This window comes from Rissa tridactyla, chromosome 1 (assembly GCF_028500815.1).
Source record: "Rissa tridactyla isolate bRisTri1 chromosome 1, bRisTri1.patW.cur.20221130, whole genome shotgun sequence".
Lineage (NCBI taxonomy): Eukaryota > Metazoa > Chordata > Aves > Charadriiformes > Laridae > Rissa > Rissa tridactyla.
In genome coordinates this window covers 169,865,153-169,882,387 of record NC_071466.1, presented here as the reverse complement: position 1 = coordinate 169,882,387, position 17,235 = coordinate 169,865,153, and the positions used below count along the sequence as shown (strand labels likewise).

Here is a 17,235-nt window from a genome sequence, read left to right as displayed (position 1 = left end):
CCATAAAAATTCAGTCACTCTGAAGAAAGGGACGCTTACCCTTTGCTTGAGATTATATTTTTAGAGTGTCAGTTATAAAGATATACTAAAGCAGTACCTCCCTTTTACTTGATAATAAACATAGCTCAACAGCTGAAAAGATATATTTACAATCTTCCACCAGAATCCTCCCAAGCCCTTACTGCTAAGAAAAACAAGTGGGCCACTGCAGCATGTCCCAGAACTATTTTGGTATTGGGGGAAGTGCGAGTTCCAAAGCAGTGTGGAAAAATGCCCTGCCAGCTGCTCCCCTTTCATACAAATGTAAGCTTAAGTGTCTTCCCTGATCAACTAGTAGATGAAAGAAGTTTCAGATAAGTTGCTTCTACATCATTAGTGCCTCATCCACAGAGATTTTTAGCTGTCTGAAGGCTCAAAGGTTCAAATTAATTACTGGAAATTAATCAAGTATCACACCTCACCTGACCTACAGTAACTGGCTGTGCAAGTCAACAAAAAAAGTGCAATGTAACTCACAGCAGCTCAGCTCCCTACGCTATGGAGTACGCTCACGGAAATCACTTGTGCCTGCCACATATCAAGAGCACAGAGCATACAGACCTATTGAGGCACAGTAATTTGTTACCTCATACCAAATGGCTCTGCTCTGAGTAACATTCGTATTTATAAATATAAATCTGCTTTCAAAGCTCTAGCACCTGAGAAGTCATTGGTGCTTTAACTCTCACCCAGTGGAGTTAGCTGAGTGCCAGACGTTCTACTACTCTGCATGTCAAGATCTTGGTTTAGCTGAGCATTTCAAGGGCCCATCTCATGCCTACTGATCGCAAGCTGTCAGGCCTGTGCTTTAGCTGCTGACCAACCCAATAGACAGGCTTGTAGTACAAGTGCCACACCAAGACCAGATTATAACACTGGGTATAACACACGCTTTCACTTAGAAACGCTACCAAAGCAGAAGGTGGCATCCCCCACCTTTTACGTGGTTGTCTAAAGGCTGGCATACTCAGGGAGGTAAGAGACTACTCAGCTGAGGGGATTCAAACCCAGATTGTTACATTGTTCTTGGAAGCACGAGGGCATTGGGCTTTTTAAAAGGGATTTATAATGGAGTTCATGCTTCTAAAGAAAAGTTTAAAAATGTGAACCTCCAGTGAGTCAAAACCTTGGGAAGCAAACAGAAGTCACGTGTGCATGGATTTTTTCTAAATTGCATGAGCTCCTGGAATCTGATTCACATATGTGGCATTAATGACAATAATAAGTGCAATAATGGCAATAATAAAAACTGACACAAAGCATGCTGAAATTAGTTTAGTCTGGAGATGAAAAAGACTAAGAAAATAGTTGGATGGTCTATATGAACTGCATATAAACACAGCTTCTTGGTCAAGCTGAGACCAAAAGCCAGACAGACATAGTCTAGCTGCTGATGCTGCAACATTAGTGCTTCCCTATCAAGAAAGCAGTTGTAAAATCAAGCAAGTAGTCATAAGATGCAACATCACCTCTTCCATCTTGACTGTTTTTTTCTTCAAATTAATCCTTTTCAGTACTGTTACTATCTCCTCTTTCTTCAGAATGAGTTTCAGGCTTCTTGTAAGTTGCAGTCAAAGGTAGGACCGAAGCTGACTTACAGGAAAACTCATCAGCTACAAGCGAAATAGGACTGCAGAGGCTTCAGTTACAACATAGTACCAGGATACTGCCCAGGTTTGTACAGCTGAAGCCAAATTCAAGGCTCTTGTAACTTCAGCGCTGTTGCCTAGGCTAGCTAGATCAGTATGTGCAAAGCAATATCTATATGCATCGCTGTCACACCTTTAACTGCAATGTAGATACAGTCACAGATAGTGCTCATTAGTGCTCTGAACTCACATAGAGACCAAAATTGGCAATTTGCCTTCTCAACTATTTGAGACACTAAATTTTTGTGACTAGGATAGGTTTTATCCAAAACTACGGATCACAGCTGGAAGGACGTTGCAATGGGGTAAATGACATGACAAAGCAGAGAAGCAGACTGGGAATTAAATCTATCTCAGTGAAAACTGCCAGACTTCCAAGACATACTAAAGACTGCTATTTCAAAATGAGGAGATGCTAGACATTCTCTGTACCGCATTTTGATTGTCTAACCTAATGCTCTCATGAGCTCAAGTTGTACTGAAATTTGAGGGGAAGCAGTTAAGCCATGAGAAGCTTCTATTAGTCTGCCAAGATAAATTTTCCCTTTTGATGCACACAACAGTCTTGCCCTTTTTCTGAAAGCAATATATTACATCATAGCAACGTGTAATTTTACTTTGCAGTGCAGGTATATATTTAAGATAGACTAGAACATATTTTACACACATGCAGCCCCACTGAGAAATTGTTTGCAAAAAAATACTTTGGTGATCCAAGCATCCAGGAGAGAACCAAGGCTAACAAAATGCTAAAACTTAAAAATGTCTTATAATTTCTGGGATTTTCATCCTCTACTCAGTTTCAGCTCTGATGCTTTTATAAGCAACAAACAAGAGGCCATGCTGCACATGGAGATGGAACAGGCTACAAAATAGCACAGCCACCTTCCTATTGCCCAAGCCCAAGCACACATCCCGTCCAGAATGGCGCTGCTGGAAGAGCTACTGCCTCCATATCACCTTGCACACATCCACATCTGTTATAATACAAATTTGTTTTATATATATCCAGGTTGTTCCAAATGATTATGGTTCTTTTATCTGCCAATAAGCAAATTCTATCTTCAGTTTCAACCTCAGGATAGAAGGCAAAGGCTAGGAGCTTGTGCTACAACTTCCATCTGCAAAACCTCTTGTGTGGGCAGCACCACAAGAAATTCTTCAAGGCACATTGCAGCTCAGAAGACATTGATGGCTATGTTTGCACAATGTAGTGACAGTAGATATAAACACTATTTGAGCACAGTTTAAATTTAATTTCAGAGCATGTGAACTGTGGGCATCCAGGAAATGGGACACAAATATCAGAGTGGAAGACCCAGAGTCAGTGCTGTCACCCCACTTTTGCAACAACTGTGGTTCTCAGTAGCCCTGCAATAAAACTGGTAGGAATTTTTACATCACAAAACCCCCAAGCATATCACTAGTAGAGCTAATGCTAACTAAGATTAAATGATTAGACCAACATCACCCATCTCTGGTACAAGACTAATAAACATTGTTATAGTAACACTGTATTCCCCTTTACAAGCAAGGTGACTGTGCCGTATCTGGAAAAAGCAGTGGATAAAAATGGTCAAGTACCTTTGTTACAGCTGATTAAAAAGAATACAAAAGCCTCTCATGACATAGCTACAAATCATGCTACCACACAAATTCAGGATTAAAATCTTTTCTTCTTCTTTTTTTTTTTTTTTTTAAATAGGGGAGGAGGGGACATTTAGATTTAATTGCACACAAATAGAGAATAAACAAAACAACCCAAGAAACAAACAGCTTTCCAAAGTATGAAACCTTTCCCTTTCTTAAATACAAATGCAAAATGCATGCTACTGGTTGCAGAAAGGGCTATCTTTTAAAGCTAAAAAGTGAGAGACAACATACATCATGCACTGAGACATCCGTGGCTGAAGCAGGAAGCAAAATAAGGAAAGATGACACACAGAAACTAAGGAGTCTCTGCTGTGGGCTACTGTCAATGGAAAGCTCAACTTGACTGTCACAAAGAACAAGCTGTCAGCAATCTCATCGTTGATGGTGGTCCAAGGGCTGACTAGCACTGTTCAAACAATGGGAGAGACCAACATGAGAATGGAAGTGGAACCCAAAACGTGCTGGTTGATCCCATCCCATCCGTGGTTCCTCCCAATAACATTGTTATGCAGCCTTGCCAGAAGTCAGACTCACATTTCCAAGTGCCCTTAAGCATCCGATTCCTATTGATTTCAATGGGAATCAGGCTCCTAAATGCATTTGGCAGTCTCAGCTTTACTGCCTTTGCACTCCAGCAGCAGAGAAGCTTTTGTCCTACACTGTTTCTGCCTCAATACCTTTTGAGGAAAAAAGGAGAAAAATACATGCATGTCTTAGGCATGATTCATGTTTGTTTTGCAAGGAGATAACCACATAGCCACGACAAAAAGATATATCACGAGGTATATCATTATGTATGGCTTTTAATAGTAAGTGACAGCACTGTCTGGTTGCTACTATATTATCTCTTTCAGAAACTCTGACAGCACAGACCAATATTAAGGAAATCCCTATTCTCCTTCTCTTTCTTTCAGATATCTTTGAAAGCTAGCTGTAAGGCCCTGCATTTGTGTTATGTTTAACAGCTATTTTATACGCAAAATGTATTTGGGTATAGTTACCCTGGCTGTCAAGCAGTTTGATTGCATCAGTTTATAATAACACAATGGAATGTATTTAAGGTGACTCTCTTTAGAATTATGTTCTGTTAGTGTTCAACCCCCCTTATGAGAGGAGATGATCGAAGAAAAAAGAAAAATAGCACATGGCAGCTATTACCAAAATAAACACATACTGCATCTTGTTCTGAAATCTTGCATGCTACTCAAGTTACTTTAAGAGTAAAAAGAGTTAAAAAAAAAAATACATCAATTCCATTTACTGACACACAAGATTTTTTTTTTATTTTTTTTTTTGCCTGGCAACAGGACATCCTTGCTGGCATTATGAAGATCTGATATCCATTAAGAAAAAGAAAAGAAAAAAAGCAACTGTGCTAGAAATCATGAATGTCAAAGAAAATTGAGAATGCAGGCACATGCTGAGTCTTGCTCTCCAGCGTATTAGCAGAAAATACATTCCAAAAACAGGTTTTATCCTAAGAAACCCTGATTTGAAGTAGAAATTCTTCTTGATGCGGAAACAGAGAGAAATATGCAAAATGATAACCAGTACTTATGTTACTTTTAATGCTTAAAGTCTTAAATGGTTTATCGACATACCACCACAGACATCGCTTATTTTTGCATGCCACAGTGTCATCACAGATCTTCAGCAGTGACAGCTGACTGACAATTTATCTCCTTTTGTATAAATGAGACATAGCTACTGGTTGGATTAGCCTGCTCCCAAGGGCAAAGAATCAGAAAAAAATCTTTCTTTCTAGAACAAGGACTTGAAAAAGTAGGACTTGAAATGTCATCTGGTCCATTCCTCTTCCTCTACTTCAAGGCAGGACTGTTAGGGTTTAAATTATATTTTGGCATTTTTGAGTCTGTATCTAGAATAGCCTGGATCTGATGACTAGAAGATACAAGTGAAACCAAACCTCCCCGATCCCAGACAAGGTTTCCACCCTGCAAACTAATTATGGAAAAAATATGAAGAGTGATACTCTAGGAGTTGCACTTGAATTACATGGTTTGATCTGTGGGAGGTTATTGTAAGCTGTAGTGTTGTGCCTTGAAAGTGATGCTTTTAGTATGAAAATTCCTGAATACAGGAATGCCTAGGTCTGCAGGCTTTTACACTGGCTTTCAAAAATTTGGTATGCTGTCAGCACATCAGAACAGCTAACAATTGTCTGATAAAAAAATACAGAAAAATACCTGCTTTATTTTCTGCATCTATTACAAATGTTGTACCAAAGTACAGGTATCATTAGACATATAAGTCAACGTGTCCAGCTCGCAGGTAAACAAATATTCCTTTCTCACCAATGAACAACAGGAATCAATGTTGTTTAATCTACCAGGTGACAGAAGTGCCATTTAAGTAATTGGATGCTTTGTGTTCCTCCTGAAGACAATGTGATTTTAAGCATATTTATGTACAGTGTGTGGAATGAACTTGTTTCCCTTCTGAAGATATTTGTATTTTCTTACTGCAATTCTACGGATTACTTCTACGTAACAAAAAACCCAGTGTAAAAAAATTAAACTTAAGCACATTTTCAGAGACATTCTCCTGTTTAGTCATCACTAGGAACAAAATGTTGGCTCTTTGTTAAGGAGGAAATCTCACAAATACCATATGCAACGAGGTTCCCAAAATGGTAGCTGGCAGCAGGAGAAAACATGCTTTCATCGACCAAAATCTTAATTCAGATGGACCAATGAAATAACATTTTTACTAGCTGTAGCTAGTATGCACCATAAAGCATCTTTGTTCTCTTTTTTTTTTTTTCCCCATTCATATCTGCCTTTTCTTTCTGTTCCATTCTTTTTCTTGATGCTCACTCTTGTTACTTTAGTTTTCAGAAATTCTTTCTGTACTTCCACTTCACCTGACTTTCAGATCAACAGTGAACTCGCTGCCTACTTATTCTCAAAGGACAACCATTTTGTTCCAGAAAACAGCTGAGGAGCAACAGCTAAAAAAATAAAATAAATTAAAAAAAAGAGAGAGGGAGTTAACTTGCCACTATTCCAGTCCTCTTTTGCACAGCAGCAGGCAATTTGAGATGTTTCCACTGCTGGAAGAGCTGGGGCAGGGGGGGCACTTTTAAAAAGAAAGTTGAAAAATTTTGTATACGATTTCAAAACACAGTAAAAATGGTTAATTTCACTTTACCATTGCAAAATAATTGTTTAGGATTTACACAGGCCAGTCTGGCCTGGATTACTATTTGAAAATATTCCTTACTGGTAAAATCAGTGTCATGGCTAATGTGAGTCTACATGATCTACTTAAGTCATTTTGTAGCTCATTCCTGCACAAGATTATCATTAAAGTCATAGCAATAATGCTAACAGATAAGTCAGTGATCCTGTTGTTTCCATGAGCACTTGTAAAAAAATCCTTCAAAGGAGGTTATAAGAAGCCCTGAAGTGACAGCCCTGTCCTGTCCTGCATGACATCTTCTCTCTAAATTGGAGAGATATGGATTTGATGGATGGACCACTCAGTGGCTAATGAATTGGCTGGATGGTTGCACTCAAAGAGTTCTGCTCAACTCTTTGTCCAAGTGGCGAACAGCGATGAGTGGCATTCCTCAGGGACCAGCACTGCTTCATATCTTTGTTGGCAACATGGACAGTGGGAATGAGTGCACCCTCAGCAAGTTTGCTGATAACACCAAGCTGTGGTGCAGTCAACATGTAGCAGGAAAGGGATGCCATCCAAAGGGATCTGGATGGGCTTGAGAGGTGGGCCCATGCAAATCTCATGAAGTTCAACAAGGACAAGTGCAAGGTCCTGCACCTGGGTCAGGGCAATCTCAAGCACAAATACAGGCTGGGCAGAGAATGGATTGAGAACAACCCTGAGGAGAAGGATTTGGGGGTGTTGGTTGATGAGAAGCTGTGTTGGTGGATGGTTGTTGGATGATGAGCCAGCAAGGTGCGCTCACAGCCCAGAAAGCCAACCACATCCTGGGCTGCATCAAAAGAACTGTGGACAGCAGGTCAAGGAGGTGATTCTGCCCCTCTGTTCTGCTCTCATGAGACCCCACCTGGAGTACTGCGTCCAGCTCTGCAGTCCTCAACACAGGAAGGACATGGACCTGTTGGAATGAGTCCAGAGGAGGGCCACGAAAACGATCAGAAGGCTGGAGCACCTCTCCTATGAAGACAGGCTGAGGTTGTTCAGCCTGGAGAAGAGAAGGCTCCAAGGAGACCTTATAGCGTCCTTCCAGTACCTAAAGGAGCCTACAGGAAAGATGGGAAGGGACTCTTTATGAGGGAGTGTAGTGATAGGACGAGCGGTAAAGGTTTTAAGCTGAAAGAGGGGAGATTTAGATTCGATATTAGGAAGAAAATCTTTACTGTGAGGGGGGTGAGGCACTGGAACAGGTTGCCCAGAGAAGTTGTGGATGTCCCATCCCTGGAAGTGTTCAAGGCCAGGCTGGATGGGGCTTTGAGCAACCTGGTCTAGTGCAAGGTGTCCCTGCCCATGGCAGGGGGGTTGGAACATGATGATCCTTAAGGTCCCTTCCAACCTAAACCATTCAATGATTCTATGACAAGTTCTATAACCGTCTGTCTGTATGGGAATTCTCTTTTTAGTTACAGGGAATGATTTTATTTTTACATTGAATTCTCAGACTTGACTTCAGTTATTCCTGGTTTCTTCATCTATATCCATGTAGCAAGACATATTATCAAAGATAGATGAGAGAATGTTGAGAATGGAAAGCTTAATTTTATTTGAACTTTTATAAGATACCCACATTTACTTTGTTAAGTAAAAGCTATTCCAAAATACAGATACAGAAACAATTTGGGTAATATAAAACAGTACAAAATGTGAGAAAATCACCATGGGCCTAATTCTCCAGGTTTTCAATGATGACAATGAAAAATACAGAAACAGGACTGATTTATTTTGTAGCAGAAGGTGGGTAGGGGAAAAGTGTTACCACATATTGAACACTTTTAGGTGCAGCAAGACACAAATTATGCTTACACAACATTTCCACCTACATCCATTTAATTTTGTATTTTGAAGTCTTCTATTCCCTTAAAAATGTATACAGAAAACACTAATGCACATATTAGCACAAACCTATCAAATAAATATTTTATCCAGCACTAATAAGGGACAAGGACAGCATGGTCATCAAATTATAAAGGTCATCAATACATATAATAAGAGATGAAGGCAGAAAGTAGATCCTACTTCCAATCTCTAAACGGCACACACAATCAATAATTAGCCTGGGTAAAATTTTTAGTAGGAAGGATTAAGGCAACAGACTAAGCTATACAGCTCATCAAAATGAGCCACAGAAGAAAAAAAAATCTAATTCTGCTTTTTTCCATCTAGAATTCAGCCTCCAATTTTCCCTCCCAAGCTCTGCAACATCTTTATACCATTGACTAAAAACATATGTCCTGAAAGATCTCCTGATGGGGAATGGACAGCATTAACACTGATCACCCACCCTGGGGATGAGCTGTAGTTATTAGTGTAGGATTGATGTGACTTTCATAGATGACACTGTACCATTCTGTATGCTTTTCTACAGTAGAGTAACTGAGACATATCATATTTCAAGAGAGTTGATGAACATGTTTGAAGACTTCGAGCCTCTGTGAAGGAAAAAAAGCTTGTGTGTCTTTTCCAAGCTATGCATTTTTATAGGAAGTGTTCAAAGATGCATGTATTTGATGTATACCATAAGGATAAATACTGATTCAGGCTATTCAGAGAAGCTGTCTGGAACTGGAAGAAGAGCAATGAAGCATTAAATACATTAAATGTAAATAAAATGCAAATGAAACATTAAAAATATACATTAATTAGCAGCTTCCTGGGTTGTTTTTTTTTGTTACTGTTGTCTGTTGGAGTACAATCAACTATGATAAAAGTTAAAGTAATCTTTGAACAGACCAGCCCTTCCGCACGGTGAAACAGGGATCATTATCCTTCTATTAGGAATGGTTATGGCTCATAACTTCCTTACTGCCAGGATAATCTGATCACTACAGAAAGAAGCAGGCATAAAGGGAAGAAAGGAAAAGCAGAAAGGAAATTGAGAACACAGAATTTTTTAAAAGCAAGGTGATTTGATGTATATTCTATATGTTTTCTCCCAGTCTTAAACTTTTTACATATTTATGTTCTGTATTAAGTAGCAATTTTTCTTCCTTTTAAGAAATAAAGTTCCAAACTTCAACAGGAATCAGGCCACCACAACACCCAGCTCCCCAGGAGTCCCTTCTTGCTTGCAGACCTTGCTACAGGTCTGCTCCATTCTTGACTACTCTTTTCTGTCTAGCTGTTGTGCCTCATTTTAGCTTTTGAGGGGTTAACCATCCACCTCAGCAGTCATTACCTTCATTGCACTCTTTGCTTTGATTCTGGCCCTTGGATGAGTCTTTTCTTTACCAGCTGCAGTTCTCTCTCATTCTTAGAGCCTCAGTCAGGACCTGTTCTTTGTTAGCACTCTGTAGGGTAATCCAGCTACCTACTACTCCTTCTCAAATTGAGTTTTTAACTTATTTTTGTGCTCTTACACAGTGACAATTCATTCACACAAATGCTAGTTATTCCTATGCAGTAACATTAAACTGTGTCTCTCTCTTTGCCCCTAACAAATATTTATTGCCACTTTTGCATACTCAGGAAGACTCACTCATTCCCTGGCACAACCCTACATACCTACACGCCCAGGTTAACACCCACATTGCCTTACATGTGCTGTTTCTGAGCACATTCTTTTCCCCACATTCACTCAATCACACCCTTTTCTTCCTATAGCACTGTTCAATTTTTAAAAGCAGAAATATGCTACTCTCAAGGCTGGAGTTTCAAAGTTTTGTTAGATATGAATGTTACCTAGTAAAAATGCGGAAGTTCAATGTGTTAAGAAGTTATCTTGCAACCACAGAAAGAAAAGGTAAAGTGAAGCGTGCATTAGTGAGCGGTCTACGAAGTAGAATCATCCAATGGTTCACTTGAAAAGTGAACATGGAAGAACATCCTCTTTGAGTTTATATTATATCCACATTTAACAGGTGCTCCACAGTGTTCTTACAATGAAATAACATTATCTAAGGAGTTGGATTCCCATCCAGTTTGTATCTTCGAGTGAAATGAGTTTAGTTTATTTCCTAGTTATGTAAAAGAGAACTTGTAGATATGTCAGGCTTATTTTTTTTTTCAGGATGCACTACAAATTTAGTTTACAGCACACTGACTGTACAGCAGGGGAAGACTGCTGATCATAATGCAAATTTTGCTCCCAGCTTAGTGAGTTGTCTTGATATACACCAAAATCTTACTTCTATTGTCAGTTTATGCTGAACTTCAGCTGTGGATCATATCTTTCCATTCACTTTTCTCCTAAATACTTATTTCATAAAGCATTACTCAAAAAGAAAATACCTGAAAGGCCAGTTTCTTTATATCATTTTACATTTGAAATTGCCTTTAGTATTTTAAGTCCATTCATTCAGAAATACAATGAGGTAACACACTGCGCATTAAGTTAAAGCTCCTAAGGCCTAAGGTGTCAAATAGCTATAGACATGAAAGATCTCTTAAAGCGTCTGCCAAGAGAGCAATATTATGGTTTCATCTGTAGAAGTATAGTCCCTAACATAAGCACGAATTTTACAATACCTTTAGAAATGAGTCTACTGAAGCACTTTCTCTGCATGAATCAAAATCATCATTAACAGGGAACTTGGTAAAATAACTAATCCTACCTCAAACAAACTTTTCTGTATAATGCATGCACATTATATTTAAAAACTCTTTAGGATGGGTAGTGTCAGCATGAATTTTAAATTTGTGTAGTAAAGTACTTTTACTACATGTTCATTCTTTGTATTTTAGACCTTATTACATAAGATGCCTGTACATTGAGTTCAGCTGAGGACAAATCGAGCAGCAGACATTACTTCATAGTTAAATGGGACTGCTCCGCTGTTGTTGAACCAGGAAAGCGTACAACTGGAGTCCACATAATACAATTAGTATGCCATTTTGCAGTGTTCCAGAATGAAATGGCCTTATCGTCTCTAATACTGGGGTAATGCTTACAGATCAAACTCACAGCACTATTACAAAGCATAATCCCAATTCTACATTGAATTTTTTCAGGTCACTTTCACATACATGAAGTCCCAAAAGACTTTAACAGACCTTTGTGAAAGTCCATCGGGCAGCAGCCTAGATATGAATGACACAAAACTGATACAGAGGGGATGACACTTCCCAAGGGGGAAAAAAAAAAAAAAAAGATAAAAGACAAAAGGAAACATCATTGGTAAAATTGGAGAAAATCATAAAAGGAAGGAGAGGTAAAGGCTAAAAAGCACATGCTTAGCATTTATATTACAGTATTTTAATTCATTTGGTTAGTTTTCATTTATTTTATTGAACTCTGGTGCCACTTACGATTCTTCTCTAGGAATTATCTGCACTTATGTCAACAATTTTGGTCCTACTATCAGGGGAAAACTAGTACCCGATTGCAGAGTCCAAGTATCCAGTTGCAAAATCTGGTTCCAACCACATTCCAAGGCAAGAATCTTGACTCTAATAGATGATTTCAAAAGACATCACCACTTTGAATAGCAACAAATTTGCAGTTGCAAATACAACTGATCTTTTAGCATCTACATAATCAGGATATGAATTGTGAAGCTTATGCCTTCTAACCATCTAAACTTGATACATCCACACTCAAATTCTAAACCCTATTCCAAACTTAATTCAGACCATAATAACCTCATCTCTTTAAAACTCAAAATGACAACATCTGTAGTAAAGCACTGCCCTAGGTGGGTTGGTCTTGTAGGTTTCCTGCTAATTCTAGCAATCCATGGGATCCTTAGTCTCTGCTAAGGCAGAAGAGAGGCATGATAAACAGTGCATCACAGAAATCAGGTCCATAATTGCCATTAGAAAAAAAGAGGCTGTTTGTGTCACAGTTTATCTTTCTGGTGATGCATTGCTATTGTCAGAATTGTCTTTCTTATATACATATAAAGATGCTTTATCTAAACTCTAAAAATGGTAATAGTAAGGCTCAGGAGATAATATAAAAATCAGAAGCCACCTCATCCTTTTACAATTTTGGCCTCCTATGTCCTGTGAGAAATATTAAAACTGGCTACAAAAATAACATAAGAAATAAGGTGTGTTCTAAATTCTTATGCCAGAGTTGTACTTTGGTATATAATCTACATAAATGTAGCTTATGGACTAAGATACACTGTCTTTTAAGAAATTTTACAGGTTTTTTTTCACCTACACTTTGCCCAGAGTGAAAATATTAAGCACTCATTCAGAAGAATCAATTTTCATTTAATAAGAAATGTTACTCATTTATTGCTCATTTATCCCAGTAAAAGCAATACTAAAATCTATATTAAATGGAAAATGAAGCTTTTAAAGTATGATTTTAGTACTGATATACATGCATAACACTGTTGAAACTTTGTAAGTTCTCTACGCTCCCACTTGATTTGTTGAGAATCAGGTAGACTCAGCAGCATCCCTGAAAATTCACACACATGCTCACACAAATAAGGAAGCCTTGAGATAAAGCTGAAAACAACATTTTAGGAAAACTTATGATAAATACAGAGCTACAATGTCATAACATAAGTCAACTAAGATTACATGAACAGTTGTATCTAATTTGGTCAGTGAGGTAAAGTTATATAACTTGCACAAGCACAGTGGAGGTTTGGAATTCGTTGCATTAATTATTTAATTTATGAGACAACAAATTAAGTAATATAGCAAAAGTAAATAAATGAAAAAAAAGCAGCCATCAGATGAGCGAAAAGACAATTACAATACAATAGCAACAAGCTGAAGAGACATAGTCAGTCTATCAATACTAGCAACAGACAGACCAGAAAAATCCTAAAATGATAACAAGACTTTCCTCTTCTTCCTGAAAAAGGCTTAATCACCACACTAAAGAACATTTTTTTCTGTGGAGGAGTTTGAAAGAGCTGGATGTGTTCCCAAATTCAGGAAATAGCAAACTTTAATAAAACAATGGACAAACTAACTCTTACTGTGATTCAACTTTACAAGCAGTAACAATGCAAAAGGTATTAATTTACAGCATACTTACACGAAACATCACTCCCATCAACATTTTACCAGTTGTCATCAAGAAACAGTAAAACCAGAGCCTCATTACACTGAAAGATGTTAACACACATCTCAATAAGGAGTTGCGCTTCAGAATCAAACACCCCCAGGCTTTGATTTCAAACTGCCTGCATTTGTTGTCTCTCCGGACATTGTTCAGTAACCATTTACTCAGCTTCTATTGGGAATGAGCAGTAGTTATGATAATGTGGTAACTAACATCCGATTTACTAACTTTGGGAGGAACTCCAGGAGGAAAACTTGGTTTTATTCTGTATAACTTCAATTCCCATTTATCTTCCTAAAGCTTGGGATGTTTTAAATGTTTTAAATTAGATGTTTTAAGATATATAAAGAAAATGTATAGCGCTAGTGAATGCATTCTCAAGACTACCTGCATCCATATACTGCACTCCCCTCATACTAGTTGTATGAGGGAAAAAAACCAAATCCGTACAAAATGATAAACAAATAAGTTTCAACAGATACTTATCAAAACATGCAATTTAAATAATTTAAATATAAATAATAAATATGGATGGTGCCATAAAGAAAAACAGTCAGAGAAACAACTAGAAGTCCCCTTCTTGGCTGTTCCTAATTTGAAGCTTACTGGGTCTCAACGCTCCAACCACCTTTCCATTCTGATGATCTTTCTCAAGTACAAATTCTGTTTCTGGAAAATTTTCCAGAGACAGTTTGTCAAAATAAATACAATTCCTCAGTAAAACTTTCTTTTCTAGGGAAAAAAGAAGTCCTAGATAGCTCTAATAACGTATTTTTTTTTTTCTCCATCCTCCGTATCAATGCCATTTTATTGTAACCATACACAGAAAACATACTCCACCTGCTCAGAAGCTGAGCAACAGAACACCATGCATATGGAAATTGCTAGGCTAAAATCCAGAGCCATTTTCACCATAGTGACTTCCTACTGCTACCAACATGTAAATTTACGTGCAAATGTTCTGACTGCCCACAATTCTCGACATGCAAAAACAAAACAGGTACACATCTGTGCCTTTGACCCCAGCAAAGCCCTTATGCACAGCTTAAAATGCTACCTTCTGCTGGCCCTCCTAACACTAAGAGGTTCAACTGTTAAACTGCAAACAGCTCTGATGCATATATTTAGCAACAGTAGCTAGACCACGGTCTGAAACAAAAGCACTGAAATAAAAGTCATAATACCAGGCCCCATTGTAATTTGGCTCCAAAGCTGGTAACACATTCAGTCATCATATACCCTTCTTAAAAACACAGCAATGATCAGCTTGCATGTCTAGGTGTTTTCAAGTAGCCCATAAAGATGATAATGACTAACTACGATTAAAAATTGGTGGGGTACCTATTATGAGTCTACTCCACCCATATTGACCTGTAGATCTGATCTTTTTTTAAAGGTTGCTTCATATAAGGAAGGTTAAACCTGACTAAACACATAAGGGTCAAAAGCCAACATTTTGGAATGAAGCCTTCAGATGAAAACAGAGGAGAGGAACATACAGGGCTTTTTATTGCTTTCTCTGCCACCACACCTTTGCAGTAATCACTTTTTCCAGTAAGTTGATTGAATCCTGCAACAGAACAGCACTCAAAATATTGTTCAGATATTTAAGAAATTGCTATGCTCTACTACCAAGATTTACCTTTGACATTGAACCAGATATAAGAGTAAAATTTCATCACTGTTTACTTCTCACATGGAATTATCTCAAGTATTTCTTGAACTCAGAGCTACACAGAATAGCTTCCACTCCTATGTAGCCCAGTTCCTCAGAAAGCACAGTTTGGCTAAGCCTCCGTTTTTTTTCTGCCACAAATTACTATGCTTTTCTACACAATAAAAAAAGATGTGCATTATCAGACAAGCTCTTCTACTGGATTTATATAGTGTCATATCAGAAATAGACAGGCTCAAATAGTCAGTAACCTGGCTACACAAACATACCAAAATAAACATAATAAATAAGTGACCTGTTCTGTGGGACTTGAGTGCCAAGTCTAGCCAAGCAGACTTCCGTTAGATTAGGAAAGAAGATTGCTTAAATGGCCATCTATGCTTCCATTTTGATGCATCTGTTAATAATACAATGCAACTACCTACATCCAAGAGACAGGCTCTGCCAGAAAGAACTGCATGGTTTTGACGTAATCCCACTACCAACCCTTTACCTCACCCCATTGCTGGAAAGCAGAGTAGATTTAGCCAAACAGAACATGTGCCCGTCTCTTGGCAACCAAGTTCACAGTCCCATTTCCTCTGTACATTAAAATAGGACTCTGGGGCAGTTGATATTTGGTACAGGCTTGCTGCTGCTGCTATGGGAGGGATAACATGTTAACCACAGGTAGACTTCCAAAACAATTCAGGTATTTTCTCAGCTTTGAGTCAGTGAAGTCCTATTTTCCCAAGAAGCCAAACTCCTTGAAACCTAGACATATTTTATCCTATTTTATTCAGGAAACTGAGCGAGGACCAATGAAGAGCCTACTCATACTACAACAGTCTTCATGGCACTGCACATGATTTTAAATGTTTACGGGTAAAGCAGGATTTCACTGCAATCACTGGAAGGCATAACTTTGTTACTGAACAAGCCTAGTAACTCATACAGTCTCTCCAAATTACATTCACTTACACCAAAAATAGTCTTCTACCAGAATTAACTCAAAACTTGAAAAACAAGAGTATTATGACAATGAATTCATAACTAAGGAGGAGAAAATACTAAGGACCCAATTGTGAAATGCATTATTCATGGAAAGAATATTTATGAACATAAAACTAAACAATAGGATATCCCACTAACAAAGCCCTACAGGCTAAGGAGCTTATACCAAAATTTAAGATTACATAATCTCACAGAGAATATGAAATACACAGCAATGATCTTAATTCATACTTACTTATTTCATGAAGTCTGGCCAAATCCTTGGGGGTTTATGTTGTCTCTATGATAAAAACAAAGGAATTTTGCATCAGTTAAAATCTTCTTCAGGTACTTTTAGCAAAATTGAGTATTGTCAATCTAGCTTTATTGTAGAAGCTCAATAAAATATGCTAAGCAGTTCTATAAAATACTATTTTTTCTATTTTGCTAAAAGTTCGATTTTAAGCAATTCCAAACCAACCATGATTCACTGAATCCATAAAAGCACACAAAAGTATATAATACTCTTAATACATAAAAATAAACACACTCAGATGTCTACATTCAAATAAACATAGCTGTATTTAATTGCTCTCCCCCTTTTCATTCACTGGCGAGTATTATTTATGCCCATTTGGAAGCATTTAATGCAAAACCCTGCCTTTACTTGGAGGGACACTTTTACCAGACATCAAAGCAACACTAACTCTACTTTTTCATAAAAGGCAGGATTATAAAGCTGGATTGGCAGACAGTAATTGTGTATTGCATACAGTTCACATAAGTTGTGAAAAAAACGAAGGAAAAGATATTGATTGGCAGCTGTAGCGGTGCTCTAGATTCATCTGAAAATAAGGGAGCCCTGTGGATGGGGAATGCAACCCTTATCATAGAGACCGTGTACGTGTATTCTCTTTCAAGTGCATTTTACAACAGATTCAGATGAAGATCTGGCTCTAAGGGAGAAGACAATGTGGGACTTATAATATAAAAGCTGCTTTATGCAGCAGCATGATTTAGAAATAAATAAGTGTTCCATTTTTTAAAGTTCTCTCTGTTCAGTGTTTACCAGAAGAGAG

At 38.0% G+C, this 17,235-nt stretch overlaps 1 long non-coding RNA gene across 2 annotated transcripts in view; it reads right to left on the bottom strand.

Annotated features, from left to right (window-relative positions):
• The window catches only part of LOC128918647 (uncharacterized), a 33,337-nt gene extending 16,880 nt beyond the window's left edge, over positions 1-16,457 (bottom strand). Inside the window, exon 1 of one of the 2 annotated variants that reach the window (XR_008469656.1) lies at positions 16,413-16,457. This is a non-coding gene — a long non-coding RNA (uncharacterized LOC128918647). The remainder of the gene's footprint in view (positions 1-16,412) is intronic. The other variant, XR_008469658.1, reaches the window with a different exon arrangement.
• Between the last annotated feature and the right edge of the window lie 778 nt (positions 16,458-17,235).